Here is a 16,932-nt window from a genome sequence, read left to right as displayed (position 1 = left end):
TTTGAAAGAGAGTATTCCAGTCTACATTGTCAAAAGCTTTCTCTAAGTCTAAAAATGCTAGAAACGTAGGTTTGCCTTTCCTTAATCTTTCTTCTAAGATAAGACGTAAGGTCAGTATTGCCTCACGTGTTCCAGTATTTCTACGGAATCCAAACTTATCTTCCCCGAGGTCGGCTTCTACTAGTTTTTCCATTCGTCTGTAAAGAATTCGTGTTAGTATTTTGCAGCTGTGGCTTATTAAACTGATTGTTCGGTAATTTTCACATCTGTCAACACCTGCTTTCTTTGGGATTGGAATTATTATATTCTTCTTGAAGTCTAAGGGTATTTCGCCTGTCTCATACATCTTGCTCACCAGATGGTTGAGTTTTGTGAGGACTGGCTCTCCCAAGGCCGTCAGTAGTTCCAATGGAATGTTGTCTACTCCGAGGGCCTTGTTTCGACTCAGGTCTTTCAGTGCTCTTTCAAACTCTTCACGCAGTATCGCATCTCCCATTTCATCTTCATCTACATCCTCTTCCATTTCCATAAAATTGTCCTCAAGTACATCGCCCTTGTATAGACCCTCTATATACTCCTTCCACCTTTCTGCTTTCCCTTCTTTGTTTAGAACTGGGTTTCCATCTGAGCTCTTGATGTTCATGCAAGTGGTTCTCTTTTCTCCAAAGGTCTCTTTAATTTTCCTGTAGGCAGTATCTGTCTTACCCCTAGTGAGATAAGCCTCTACATCCTTACATTTGTCCTCTAACCATCCCTGCTTAGCCATTTTGAACTTCCTGTCGATCTCATTTTTGAGACGTTTGTATTCCTTTTTGCCTGCTTCATTTACTGCATTTTTATATTTTCCCCTTTCATCAATTAAATTCAATATTTCTTCTGTTACCCAAGGATTTCAACTAGGCCTCATCTTTTTACCTACTTGATCCTCTGCTGCCTTCACTATTTCATCCCTCAAAGCTACCCATTCTTCTTCTACTGTATTTCTTTCCCCCATTCCTGTCAATTGTTCCTTTATGCTCTCCCTGAAACTCTGTACAACCTCTGGTTCCTTTGGTTTACCCAGGTCCCATCTCCTTAAATTACCACCTTTTTGCAGTTTCTTCAGTTTTAATCTACAGTTCGTAACCAATAGATTGTGGTCAGAGTCCACATCTGCCTCTGGAAATGTCTTACAATTTAAAACCTGGTTCGTAAATGTCTGTTTTACCATTATATAATCTATCTGAAACCTTGTAGTATCTCCAGGGTTCTTCCATGTATACAACGTTCTTTCATGATTCTTGAACGAAGTGTCAGCTATGATTAAGTTATGCTCTGTGCAAAATTCTACCAAGCGGCTTCCTCTTTCATTTCTTAGCCCTAATCCATATTCACCTAATACGTTTCCTTCTCTTCCTTTTCCTACTGTCGAATTCCAGTCGCCCCTGACTATTTTGTTTTCGTCTCCCTTCACTACCTGAATAATTTCTTTTATCTCATCATGAAACGTCCCCTTAGAACAATTTATACACGACTGTACTTAAACTGACACACAATATTTTTTAGCGCAACGCAATCTGACTTTCAGAAATCCCTACAAAGGAATGGCCCTGACTAACATTAACCTGTACCTTTCACAAATCACTTACCTCACCAAAAATCTCCGTTACTCGAACTACTGCAATACAGCGAGCGCCACTACTGCCAGCTAAATGAAAGATTCAAACTACAGAAGGCACTAACTACTGTTAGGCATAGTTAGCAAATGAAAGATTTTAATAGAGAACAAACAATGTATTTACCTTAATAATCATAATATATATAGCAGTTCATAACATCCATTCTGTACTCAAAAATCCGCCATCTCATTTCCCACATCCACCACTGCTGGCGGCTCACCTCCAACTGCGCAATGCTACGCGCTGTTCACATCCAGCTGCCGCTGCCCAACACTACAATGGCAGACAACAATGCAAACTAGCCACAGACTGCACACAGCACAGCCAGTGATTTTCATACAGAGCGCTACGTAACGTTACAACCAGTGATTTTCGTACAGAGCGCTACGTAACGTTGCCAATAAGAAAACATAAACAGCCTACTTACAATCATACATTTCATCAATTTCTTCATCATCTGCAGAGCTAGTTGGCATATAAACTTGTACTACTGTAGTAGGTGTGGGCTTCGTGTCTATAATGCGTTCACTATGCTGTTTGTAGCAGCTTACCCGCACTCCTAGGGTGCAGCTCAGAATTCGTTAAAACGATCGTCGAGGGGCGCCCAAAACAGGTCGTTAGTTCGCCACGCGGGTTCTGTCTGGGTTTGGCTGGCGTCCTTGTCTTGCAGGGCAGCGCGCTGCGTCTGACCCTATACGAGCAAACTAAAACCTTACGGCTACCCATCGTTTTCTTAGTCATTTAACATTTAACCCATTACTGGCCAAAGCTCTATCGGATCATTTTTTGCAAACTTTTATACATAAATACGGTAGATTGAGTGAATAATTGAATAAAAAGTTGTTTTGAAAATTTTCTGTTTATTAGAACAAAAACTACAGACCGTCCCATTTTTGGGACATTGGCCAAATGCGCTATCCAAATTCACAATCTTATTCTCCATGCATAATACTGTAAGAAACAACACAAACAATAAATAAAGAATGTTTTAATATTATGAAATGTCTATTCAGTATGAAATGAAGCAAAACACTTGTCGTGTACACTAACATTGCACCTATCACAATTTTTTTTCCTTGCAGTAAGCACATCTCTTCTGTGTTTTACTCTCTTCTGTGTTTTACTTGACACAATGAAATAACTTCCTGGATCTAGTCGTACATCTGTGCTCACCCGTCCTCCCATCAATTTGCTTCCTTGTGGTCCTCTGCGTTTTGGTACTGATCCTGTTTTCTTTGATAGGTAAAACATCACCATTCTCTGTCAGACATCCAAAAGTGAGAGCTTCTCTCTAAAGTACCGTCTACATCTTGTACAACAGACTCATTGTTCAATAGATTTTTGTCAATGTCTTCTTCATCTGTTATTACACATGTATCGGGTGGAATAATCGGCAATTCTACGTCATCATCTTCATCGTCACTCTCTTGATGGTTCGCTAGTTCTGCTAGAATTTCTTCAAGTGTAAGTCCACGCGGCATGTTTTTATCCTGTTTTAATCTTAAAATTCTAATAGAACATGAAAAAAAGCAGATATAAAGAACGTAAAATGCAATTCTTCTCTGTACGATACATGTATACAAGAATAGGGCACACCAACAATAAATGAGAGTGTAACATGCCATTGTCCCATTATTGGGACGCATAAAATGTATCGATATTGCACTTACTTGAAAAAAATCTGAAGTATACGTAATCTTACATGGACATCCATATGTTCATAACAAACACGCCCAGACAACTAAATCACAGCTCATTGTCGTCCAGGAACTACCAGCAGACATACAGTGCTGCCAAGTGCGAGAACAAAAAATCGGCAAGTTTATAATTTTCCTGGCGTGAAGTACTTAGAAAAAAGTTATTTATTTTACATTTACAGGCATTATAGCAGTTAGTTGAACCTACAGGTGCAACAATAAAGGCTAAAAGCTCCATTGCTTACGTAGAAATAAGTAAAATATACGCGGCCCAAAAAAGCGACAATGGCCAGTAATGGGTTAAGACGGCGCGCCGAGATATACCGTAGGTCGTAGGGCAAAGGGCCCGGAGCTCACAGCAAACGCGCAGCCATAGACTTACTAAATAATAATTAGACCGCGCATTGGCGCTAGTGTCGCGTCCCCACATTGAACGAGACAGAAGCCGCCATTTGCAGGGAAACAGTGCGTAAACAGGGTTCGTTCTTATGCTGCTTTTAATTGTAACAGTAAGAATGGAAGCAAACACGAAGACGGAAACAATGTTACATTTCACAGGTCAGTCATTTCTGGTTGTTTGTTACTTTCTATTACTTCTATATAGTATTTTGATGGAAAAATAATACATCATAATCGTTTGTTTTTGATTAGAATTCCCCTTACAAATGATTTTCTAAATCGGAAATGGATTGTTGCTACTCGGAGAGAGAACTTCCAAGCGACAGCAAATCATTTGCTGTGCTCTCTTCATTTTGAAAATTATGTATGGAAAATTATGTAAATAGAAGTCAACTGAAGGACGATGCTATATCGACAGTATTTGGATTTCGAACTCATTTGAAAAGGTATAGTGTTTGCAAAGCCGATTAATGCATATGCTAAATGTAGGTGACAGCAGATTGTTCTATAGCGTAACCTGATGTCTATATTTATACCTTATACTGTATCTAATAAACTTTCTGCTACAAAAATTGCAAGTTACATAGGGAAAAAGTTGCAGTGTTAGCTTACAGACAAAGGTACTTTGTTGCATGTCAAGTACTTATATTGTATTTGCACATAAATTACTAAAAATACTAAGAGGGTTAATGTACTAAGTTGAACTGAATGAAGAACTAGGCACATTATAGGTTTATTAGATTTTTAATCAAATATATATTAAGTTTGAATCAGAGGTAGGTGGAATAATTGCGTTTAGATACTTAACATGTGTTGTCAGGTGGTGATTATACTTCGTCAATGATCAAATATTTGATCAAATGTTGCAAACTCAACTACTTTCAGAGGTGCTATCAGTGTTAAAAACTAACGTGCGAATGAAATTCCTACGGTATTTAAAGTGATATGGGTTATTACAATTAATCATACCAATACAAAAGTAAGCGTGCAAAATGTACACAGTAGTCGGCAAAAAGCAAAGTGTAACTGACAGGAATATTACGTGAATTAAATAATAATCGTACTGTCTGCTACTTTAAAAGTTTCATGTAATTATCTAATGCAAATAGCTCGATGTAAACTTGCTCCACCTTGTCAGGAAAGAGCCTTACATTCTTACAGGGTGTTTCAAAAATGACCGGTATATTTGAAACGGCAATACAAACTAAACGAGCAGCGATAGAAATACACCGTTTGTTGCAATATGCTTGGGACAACAGTACATTTTCAGGCAGACAAACTTTCGAAATTACAGTAGTTACAATTTTCAACAACAGATGGCGCTGCGGTCTGGGAAACACTATAGTACGATATTTTCCACATATCCACCATGCGTAGCAATAATATGGCGTAGTCTCTGAATGAAATTACCCGAAACCTTTGACAACGTGTCTGGCGGAATGGCTTCACATGCAGATGAGATGTACTGCTTCAGCCGTTCAATTGTTTCTGGATTCTGGCGGTACACCTGGTCTTTCAAGTGTCCCCACAGAAAGAAGTCACAGGGGTTCATGTCTGGCGAATAGGGAGGCCAATCCACGCCGCCTCCTGTATGTTTCGGATAGCCCAAAGCAATCACACGATCATCGAAATATTCATTCGGGAAATTAAAGACGTCGGCCGTGCGATGTGGCCGGGCACCATCTTGCATAAACCACGAGGTGTTCGCAGGGTCGTCTAAGGCAGTTTGTACCGCCACAAATTCACGAAGAATGTGCAGATAGCGTGATGCAGTAATCGTTTTGGATTTGAAAAATGGGCCAATGATTCCTTTGGAAGAAGTGGCGGCCCAGACCAGTACTTTTTGAGGATGCAGGGACGATGGGACTGCAACATGGGGCTTTTCGGTTCCCCATATGCGCCAGTTCTGTTTATTGACGAAGCTGTCCAGGTAAAAATAAGCTTCGTCAGTAAACCAAATGCTGCCCACATGCATATCGCCGTCATCAATCCTGTGCACTATATCGTTAGCGCATGTATCTCGTGCAGCAATGGTAGCGGCGCTGAGGGGTTGCCGTGTTTGAATTTTGTATGGATAGAGGTGTAAACTCTGGCGCATGAGACGATACGTGGACGTTGGCGTCATTTGGACCGCAGCTGCAACACGGCGAACGGAAACCCGAGGCCGCTGTTGGATCACCTGCTGCACTAGCTGCGCGTAGCCCTCTGTGGTTGCCGTACGCGGTCGCCCTACCTTTCCAGCAGGTTCATCCGTCACGTTTCCACTACGTTGGAATTTTTCAAACAGATCCTTTATTGTATCGCTTTTCGGTCCTTTGGTTACATTAAACCTCCGTTGAAAACTTCGTCTTGTTGCAACAACACTGTGTTCTAGACGGTGGAATTCCAACACCAGAAAAATCCTCTGTTCTAAGGAATAAACCATGTTGTCCACAGCACACTTGCACATTGTGAACAGCAGACGCTTACAGCAGAAAGACGACGTACAGAATGGCGCACCCACAGACTGCGTTGTCTTCTACACTCCTGGAAATGGAAAAAAGAACACATTGACACCCGTGTGTCAGACCCACCACACTTGATCCGGACACTGCGAGAGGGCTGTACAAGCAATGATCACACGCACGGCACAGCGGACACACCAGGAACCGCGGTGTTGGCCGTCGAATGGCGCTAGCTGCGCAGCATTTGTGCACCGCCGCCGTCAGTGTCAGCCAGTTTGCCGTGGCATACGGAGCTCCATCGCAGTCTTTAACACTGGTAGCATGCCGCGACAGCGTGGACGTGAACCGTATGTGCAGTTGACGGACTTTGAGCGAGGGCGTATAGTGGGCATGCGGGAGGCCGGGTGGACGTACCGCCGAATTGCTCAACACGTGGGGCGTGAGGTCTCCACAATACATCGATGTTGTCGCCAGTGGTCGGCGGAAGGTGCACGTGCCCGTCGACCTGGGACCGGACCGCAGCGACGCACGGATGCACGCCAAGACCGTAGGATCCTACGCAGTGCCGTAGGGGACCGCACCGCCACTTCCCAGCAAATTAGGGACACTGTTGCTCCTAGGGTATCGGCGAGGACCATTCGCAACCGTCTCCATGAAGCTGGGCTGCGGTCCCGCACATCGTTAGGCCGTCTTCCGCTCACGCCCCAACATCGTGCAGCCCGCCTCCAGTGGTGTCGCGACAGGTGTGAATGGAGGGACGAATGGAGACGTGTCGTCTTCAGCGATGAGAGTGGCTTCTGCCTTGGTGCCAATGATGGTCGTATGCGTGTTTGGCGCCGTGCAGGTGAGCGCCACAATCAGGACTGCATACGACCGAGGCACACAGGGCCAACACCCGGCATCATGGTGTGGGGAGCGATCTCCTACACTGGCCGTACACCACTGGTGATCGTCGAGGGGACACTGAATAGTGCACGGTACATCCAAACCGTCATCGAACCCATGGTTCTACCATTCGTAGACCGGCAAGGGAACTTGCTGTTCCAACAGGACAATGCACGTCCGCATGTATCCCGTGCCACCCAACGTGCTCTAGAAGGTGTAAGTCAACTACCCTGGCCAGCAAGATCTCCGGATCTGTCCCCCATTGAGCATGTTTGGGACTGGATGAAGCGTCGTCTCACGCGGTCTGCACGTCCAGCACGAACGCTGGTCCAACTGAGGCGCCAGGTGGAAATGGCATGGCAAGCCGTTCCACAGGACTACATCCAGCATCTCTACGATCGTCTCTATGGGAGAATAGCAGCCTGCATTGCTGCGAAAGGTGGATATACACTGTACTAGTGCCGACATTGTGCATGCTCTGTTGCCTGTGTCTATGTGCCTGTGGTTCTGTCAGTGTGATCATGTGATGTATCTGACCCCAGGAATGTGTCAATAAAGTTTCCCATTCCTGGGACAATGAATTCACGGTGTTCTTATTTCAATTTGCAGGAGTGTATATCTTTCACATCACTTGCAGCGCCATCTGTTGTTGAAAATTGTAACTACTGTAATTTCGAAAGTTTGTCCGCCTGAAAATGTACTGTTGTCCCAAGCATATTGCAACAAACGGTGTATTTCTATCGCTGCTCGTTTAGTTTTTATTGCCGTTTCAAATATACCGGTCATTTTTGAAACACCCTGTAAATATCGCGTCTCTATGTAGGCGTATTTCGGAAATTAGGAAACTTCATTCATTTAAGTATACTTTTAAAATAGACTCGAATACTCAGTATTTTTTTAAAGAAACGTGTGTTTAGTTTGTGCTTCAGTTTGCTCTTGTTGCGTCTGATATACGTCAAATCACAACCCCAGTACTAGGATTCATCCCTGCAAATGGCGGCTATCAGCTGCTTCAATCGCTTCTCCGCTACGGCTTGCGCGCAGCCACGTGCGCACACGACCGCAGCGTCACCTCGGGCGGGCGGCCCTACTTGAGGCCACGGCGCGTGACTTCGCGCCCGCCCACTTTGCAGGCGGCGCCGACCTCCACGCACGCGGCGCTCGCTGGCTCATTGACAGCGCTGACACAGACAGACCTGGCGATCGATTCGGGCGACCTGCCCTGCGCTGCCCTGCCCTGCCGTGTTGTGCTCTCCGGCGTCCCGACCTGCGTTAACGCACGCGCACGCGGCGTACGGCACGGCGCCCGCGGCAGTCGGGCAGCCGCCGCTGCGTGTTCCTGTGCTGTGCGGCCGTCACGTCACAGCGGCCCGTCCCCTGGGAGCGCGCGCCTTTGCGTTGTGCAGCGTCCTCCTGTCCCTGGGGCAGCCGACTACACAGCGGCAGACAGCGTAGGCAGAGAGAGACTCCTTTACTGTCTGTGTTCTGTTTAGGAGACCGGGTTCGTCCTGTAACACGGGTCACCTTCGTATAACTGTTATTGCAAAGTCCACCTTCTAGCAGCGCGTCATGTCCGCGTTTGGGAAAAAAAAAAAAAAACGAATAGAGACATAAAGAGAGACTTTGATCTTATCCATACTGGATGAGAAGTCGTGGTCGTGAACGTCACTGTGGAAGAAGAGAAAAATGGTGAACTGCAAATTCTCGACCTATCAAGGGAACCTCCCCATCGCACCCCCCTCAGTTTTAGTTATAAGTTGGCACAGTGGATAGGTCTTGAAAAACTGAACACAGATCAATCGAGAAAACAGGAAGAAGTTGTGTGGAACTATGAAAAAAATAAGCAAAACATACAAAGTGAGTAGTATTTTTAAAATTTTGCGAGAATGTGACTTTTGGAGAGTGCGGTTGAGGCAAGGTTTATTTGGAGCGGGAGAAGGTGAAGGTGGGGGTGGGAATGGGGGGGGGGTCACTAATAGTCTGTGACCCTCTCCCCTTCCTACACGCATGCATCAGATGGTCACTTTCTTCACAAGAAATTAGTCAGAACCTCCTAGTCACGATTCTCTGACGAATTGAACTCCCATGCTTAAGACAACTTCAGAGGTCTGATTACTTTGCACATGAGTTGATGTTTTAAATATTTGACATTAAGCAGGTAAGTGAGAAAAAGTTTAGGAAAGGCCTGAAATTATTTTTAAAGTGTGATGGAAGTCGCTAAGTGCTCTCATTATGAAACATTGGTCGAGTACAGTCTGGGTAAGTTGCGCTCTCTCTTAAGCAGAAGCTGGTACTTCTCGCATCCTAAGTCTCTCTTCTAACATCGCATGTCCGGAACTGTGTGTCGCACAGTGACATAGTCTAGCAGATACCTTCCATGGTGTTTGCGCTTACTGCAACCAAAATGTGTTGTGAATAATCTCTGTAGTAAAGAAGCAGTGAATGAAAACGTCGTGTTTGATTCTGAAGCCCTACTGCATGAACAGCGAAAAAGTAGTCAACGATAAACTTTTTCCTTTCGTAATTTTGTGCGGTGTGTTAACGACAAACGGTTTCAAATTATGGTTAAAGCTTGTTGAAAGTCCTCTCGTTCTGAAGTACTGCATGAATATATTCTGGGTGATTTTCACGCTGTCATTTACGCAGTCTCAAGTCAGACTTACATTTTCTGACTCTAATGCGTGGCTTACTGTATCAAAAGTTTTAACGTATATTGTACTTCATAATCAACAGATTACGGCAGAATTTTAGTTTTTTCAAATTCTTTCAGTGATAATATGAAACAGTAAAAAAGGAAATTTTTATTGACCCTGGAAGACGACAAATAATTATACAGTCTGAAATTGGGATCAGGTGACCAGCTCTTTAGGCACGAGACGATATATTTCGATACAATCTGTTATCTTTTCCCCGTATTTCCGCCATAGAATACAGAAAAACCACCAATATCCAGAAATAGTGGACTCACACATAGAACATTCGCATGCATGAAGTTACAGTGCTACGTATTTGCAAATATTACAGTTAAACAAAGAGTTCATGATGTAACCTCATCGGTAAGTGCTTCCAAGGTCTTGGAAATCCCCAACTGGCAAATCTGTCAGCGACTATCATTCGGGATTCTTGTGGAAAAATGCGTGTCTTTCCATTTTAACCTACTGACCACGCACAAAGTTAATCAGACTACAGTTTACGCTCTTCAGTATTCCTACAACATTCAACTCGGAACATTTTGTTGGGGGACAGACTGTTGGGTACGCTAGGGTGGTGCATAGAAGTGGACAGAGGTCGTCCTAGTAACGCCACCCGGATCAGTTGTTGAATGACACCATCAATGGAGTCCCTGGCAACAATGCGGGCACGCAAATTGGAATAATATATTAAATGCTTGAAGTTGATGATACTGATCTCAATTTTCTCATCGCCTAGCAGTTTATTCTGACTGCCGAGTTTTGGCAGAAAGTTTTAAAATCAGAGACATCTGATATCTGCACTTCCTTGACGAGAGACATATTGGCTTTTCTGCTGTTAACAACCATCCCTGATGTTTTACGTATGCTGTAGACTGGCTCGTGGTTCCTTAACAACTGTTTTACAAGACTGAGTGCCCTGTCACAAGGAAGGACAGAAATTTGTAACAATCAGGCTGAATAACACTGTGGTGTCACCGCCAGACACCACACTTGCTAGGTGGTAGCTTTAAATCGGCCGCGGTCCATTAGTACATGTCGGACCCGCGTGTTGCCACAGTCAGTATTTGCAGACCGAGCGCCACCACACGGCAGGTCTAGAGAGACGTACTAGCACTCGCCCCAGTTGTACGACGACTTTGCTAGCGACTACACTGACGAAGCCTTTCTCTCATTTGCCGAAAGACAGTTAGAATAGCCTTCAGCTAAGTCCATGACTACGACCTAGCAAGGCACCATTAACCACATCTGGAGAGAGTCTCATTTGTATAGTCAAGAGCGATGTACCACAAGGATGAATTAAAGTTAAGTAAACAGACGCTCCGTACTTTTCTTTAGTGCATTCATAACATATCCTGTTCCAGACTTCACGCCCGTCTGCGTTAGATAGCGTGCATTTCAGCCTCCTCGATCTACAAGGTGTTGGCACATTTGCCAACACATCAAACACACTAACAAGTCCACCTCTTTTGCCACTTTACATCACTTTCTTCCATATTTCAGTAATACTCCATGTCGCTACATAACAGTGCACGAGAAACAGCAATAATGCACCAAGTAGTTGCTTGTGAGGCAGGAGAAAGGGAAAAGGGAGGGCGTTACTACGCGAAGCAACCGTTCACAATGTTGCCACTGCTTTAAACAGAAAAGTTCTCAGTCCGTGACTCGACGGAGTTGTGAAACACATGTATCGATTTCTCCGCTTCATGAGCGCGCAAGGTTAGTAGCAACAAGTATTACTGCAGCGTTAACTCTTTTTCTCCAATTTTGTGACTGAGGCCCATTCATTGTGAACCAATTCAGTTAGTGTGGTAGCGACATCGTCTCGTAAGTCATGGATTTCAACGTGTCGTTACAGGATGCCTGTCATCACCCCAGCTCGAATAAAGTAACTTTTTCGGTTGACAGACTACAGTGGTGGTGGCAGCTTGCAACAAGCCAAGCCACGCTGCTACCCACGAGGCTCTGCATGCAGGCAACAAAGATCGACGGAGCGATCACGTGGCGGTCGAGACAGACGTACGACTGGGTGGCGGCTCGGCCCTGACACTTCACTCGATGGAACGCCAGTCACAAAGATACACTCCTGGAAATGGAAAAAAGAACACATTGACACCGGTGTGTCAGACCCACCATACTTGCTCCGGACACTCCGAGAGGGCTGTACAAGCAATGATCACACGCACGGCACAGCGGACACACCAGGAACCGCGGTGTTGGCCGTCGAATGGCGCTAGCTGCGCAGCATTTGTGCACCGCCGCCGTCAGTGTCAGCCAGTTTGCCGTGGCGTACGGAGCTCCATCGCAGTCTTTAACACTGGTAGCATGCCGCGACAGCGTGGACGTGAACCGTATGTGCAGTTGACGGACTTTGAGCGAGGGCGTATAGTGGGCATGCGGGAGGCCGGGTGGACGTACCGCCGAATTGCTCAACACGTGGGGCGTGAGGTCTCCACAGTACATCGATGTTGTCGCCAGTGGTCGGCGGAAGGTGCACGTGCCCGTCGGCCTGGGACCGGACCGCAGCGACGCACGGATGCACGCCAAGACCGTAGGATCCAACGCAGTGCCGTAGGGGAACGCACCGCCACTTCCCAGCAAATTAGGGACACTGTTGCTCCTGGGGTATCGGCGAGGACCATTCGCAACCGTCTCCATGAAGCTGGGCTACGGTCCCGCACACCGTTAGGCCGTCTTCCGCTCACGCCCCAACATCGTGCAGCCCGCCTCCAGTGGTGTCGCGACGGGCGTGAATGGAGGGACGAATGGAGACGTGTCGTCTTCTGCGATGAGAGTCGCTTCTGCCTTGGTGCCAATGATGGTCCTATCCGTGTTTGGCGCCGTGCAGGTGAGCGCCACAATCAGGTCTGCATACGACCGAGGCACACAGGGCCAACACCCGGCATCATGGTGTGGGGAGCGATCTCCTACACTGGCCGTACACCACTGGTGATCCTCGAGAGGACACTGAATAGAGCACGGTACATCCAAACCGTCATCGAACCCATCGTTCTACCATTCCTAGACCGGCAAGGGAACTTGCTGTTCCAACAGGACAATGCACGTCCGCATGTATCCCGTGCCACCCAACGTGCTCTAGAAGGTGTACGTCAACTACCCTGGCCAGCAAGATCTCCGGATCTGTCCCCCATTGCGCATGTTTGGGACTGGATGAAGCGTCGTCTCACGCGGTCTGCACGTCCAGCACGAACGCTGGTCCAACTGAGGCGCCAGGTGGAAATGGCATGGCAAGCCGTTCCACAGGACTACATCCAGCATCTCTACGATCGTCTCCATGAGAGAATAGCAGCCTGCATTGCTGCGAAAGGTGGATATACACTGTACTAGTGCCGACATTGTGCATGCTCTGTTGCCTGTGTCTATGTGCCTGTGGTTCTGTCAGTGTGATCATGTGATGTATCTGACCCCAGGAATGTGTCAATAAAGTTTCCCCTTCCTGGGACAATGAATTCACGGTGTTCTTATTTCAATTTCCAGGAGTGTATTTTAAACCAAAGAGAAGCGATGACATGTGTGTAAAAATGGTTGAACTGGCGAACCGGTGTCTTCTTCAACTACACGAGAGTGCAAGTGGCAGTGTAGCTGTGATTTTAAGTACAGAGATTGGTCTGAAGCACTTCTCCAATCAGTTATGCTCATTTCAGATTCCTTCACCTCTGTGCAATTCATCCACGTGATGTGCTTACTGTATTTGAGCTGTCAGAAACCTGAATAACCGCCTCTTGGAGCGTGGGCAGGCAGAAAGGGAGTCAGTGAGGATCTGGAAGGTACCGGCAGGAATGTGGAGCCATGCCAACTCCACCGCCTTGGTCAGCTGCAGTAGTTTTCACGGTTGAGGATCGTTGGGACAAGCAGCCGGATCGAGGTGGTCACACAGATTCTCTACTGGGTTTAAATCCTGGGGGTTTGGTGGCCAAGGCGGTAAACTCGTCCTGGTGCTATTAGAACCACGCGCGTACATTCGAACTATGTGACATGTTGCATTGTCACGTTGGTTGTGAGCGTGTGGGTGCTATTCTGCCATTCTGCGCAACGGATTAATCTGAGATGTACCCTTTACCCTGTGGCTCCTGCAAGATGCAATTTCCACCCCCACACTACTACAGAAGTCTGACAGACGCTCCTAACGTTCTAAAGAGAAATGCCTGAAAAACTTTCAGCAATAAATATCTTCTGGAGTCGTCCGCTGTAAGGAAATGAGACAAAAATTCACAAAATTTCTTACGTAACTAGTGGGATACTTGGGTACTGGAGTAGTGCTAGTTAGTGCTAGAAAAACATGTAAGTAACGAAAATCTTTTTTTTTATGCAAAAATTCTGAGAAATCACAATGGCACTTTTAGTTATGAACTGAACAAGTTATTTCCAGGTTCTTTTCGGAATGTGAAGTTACCTCTTAAGGATAAGAGTCGCTAATGAAATTTCTATACAAAGTTTAACATCGTTATTGACTTGGTAGAATGGCTGAGAGCTGCGCCTACTCAACTTGAATAATTATCCTTTAGAATGTTGCTAGGTACGGTCGAGGCAGTCGCGCGTGAAATGCAGTGAAGTGCACTGTTGTGGAGGAAATATGGGGCTCGCAAGAGCTGTAGCGCACAATACCGTAGCTTTGCTCTCCCTCTGTGCACCATATCGCTCCCCCTCCCCCCCTCCCCCCCTCCATCTTCCCATTATTACCAAATTGACTGTTCCTCAGTATCTCAGGTACTGTCAACCTATCCATTCGTTTAGTTCTTTTGAGCCACAAATTTCGCTGCTTTCTGATTCAAGTCAGTACCTCTTCATCAGTTATTCAAAGTACCCATGTAATCACCAGCATTCCTCTATGACACCACATTTAAAAAGTTTCTATTCTTTTCGTCCGTACTGAATTAACTGTAGATAGGTGAAGCGAAACTAAAAATTGGGAAATATTTCCAATAATTTCAGTCCCGTGTAAGAGTAATAACATTATTAATAATTTACGGAAACAATAGTAGTAAGTCTATACCTACAGCTAAGCACCCATGAAACAGCAGTAACGGCATTCAAGTGAGAGCAAGGCAACAAGTAGATAGGACGGGAGTGTTGTGAATATTAAGCAGGAGCAACGTAGAACAGCCCGACACTTACTGGAGCACAGATCTTGTCAGAAAACGCACTGCTGGTGTAAATTTAGGGATAAATGCAAACAGCAATAGAAAACACAAAACACAAATAGTACAGCACAAGATTTTACTATAAATGCGTGAAAATTGCGGTTATTTTATGGCCAAAGACGGGAACAGCGTGTACACTGTTTCTCAAGGAGATTAAAGCTTTAGACCGTGAGTTGGAGAGTAATCGAGAAAACAGCAGAAAATGTAGACAATTAGTAACGAGTGATATATGACCTGAAAGAGAGTTACTTGCCTCTGCACAATGACTCTGCATTCTGAGAAGGTTTCGCCATCTACTTATTGCCCTTGGGGAACAGCAGGCAGGTGTGGTGCGGCTGGTGGGTGGATTGGATGAAATACAGTGTACACTGCCTGAAAAAAAAAAGGTCTGACGCACTCAGAAGACGTGATCGGATAACAGTGCAAGTTTTTACACGTACAAACCGTCGGGAAGCGAGGGTACGTAAACGATTAGATCTGTAATCACAGAACACCAAAATATCAGAACTGGAAGGCCCGTGTTGCGATACGGAAGCAGAGACCCACCGTAGCCTGGCAGTGGACTTAGAATTCGTGAAAAGATGACGCAATAATCTGTATTCTCGCTGTGTGAAGTACAAGTACTAGATGAAAATATTTTTGATTTATACTTTGTGGATGAGTCTAGTAGTCTGGTGATGAAGCGTATTTACACTCCTGGAAATTGAAATAAGAACACCGTGAATTCATTGTCCCAGGAAGGGGAAACTTTATTGACACATTCCTGGGGTCAGATACATCACATGATCGCACTGACAGAACCACAGGCACATAGACACAGGCAACAGAGCATGCACAATGTCGGCACTAGTACAGTGTATATCCACCTTTCGCAGCAATGCAGGCTGCTATTCTCCCATGGAGACGATCGTAGAGATGCTGGATGTAGTCCTGTGGAACGGCTTGCCATGCCATTTCCACCTGGCGCCTCAGTTGGACCAGCGTTCGTGCTGGACGTGCAGACCGCGTGAGACGACGCTTCATCCAGTCCCAAACATGCTCAATGGGGGACAGATCCGGAGATCTTGCTGGCCAGGGTAGTTGACTTACACATTCTAGAGCACGTTGGGTGGCACGGGATACACGCGGACGTGCACTGTCCTGTTGGAACAGCAAGTTACCTTGCCGGTCTAGGAATGGTAGAACGATGGGTTCGATGACGGTTTGGATGTACCGTGCACTATTCAGTGTCCCCTCGACGATCACCAGTGGTGTACGGCCAGTGTAGGAGATCGCTCCCCACACCATGATGCCGGGTGTTGGCCCTGTGTGCCTCGGTCGTATGCAGTCCTGATTGTGGCGCTCACCTGCACGGCGCCAAACACGCATACGACCATCATTGGCACCAAGGCAGAAGCGACTCTCATCGCTGAAGACGACACGTCTCCATTCGTCCCTCCATTCACGCCTGTCGCGACACCACTGGAGGCGGGCTGCACGATGTTGGGGTGTGAGCGGAAGACGGCCTAACGGTGTGCGGGACCGTAGCCCAGCTTCATGGAGACGGTTGCGAATGGTCCTCGCCGATACCCCAGGAGCAACAGTGTCCCTAATTTGCTGGGAAGTGGCGGTGCTGTCCCCTACGGCACTGCGTAGGATCCTACGGTCTTGGCGTGCATCCGTGCGTCGCTGCGGTCCGGTCCCAGGTCGACGGGCACGTGCACCTTCCGCCGACCACTGGCGACAACATCAATGTACTGTGGAGACCTCACGCCCCACGTGTTGAGCAATTCGGCGGTACGTCCACCCGGCCTCCCGCATGCCCACTATACGCCCTCGCTCAAAGTCCGTCAACTGCACATACGGTTCACGTCCACGCTGTCGCGGCATGCTACCAGTGTTAAAGACTGCGATGGAGCTCCGTATGCCACGGCAAACTGGCTGACACTGACGGCGGCGGTGCACAAATGCTGCGCAGCTAGCGCCATTCGACGGCCAACACCGCGGTTCCTGGTGTG

This window comes from Schistocerca cancellata, chromosome 8 (assembly GCF_023864275.1).
Source record: "Schistocerca cancellata isolate TAMUIC-IGC-003103 chromosome 8, iqSchCanc2.1, whole genome shotgun sequence".
Taxonomy (NCBI): Eukaryota; Metazoa; Arthropoda; class Insecta; order Orthoptera; family Acrididae; genus Schistocerca; species Schistocerca cancellata.
This window is presented reverse-complemented; position numbering follows the sequence as displayed.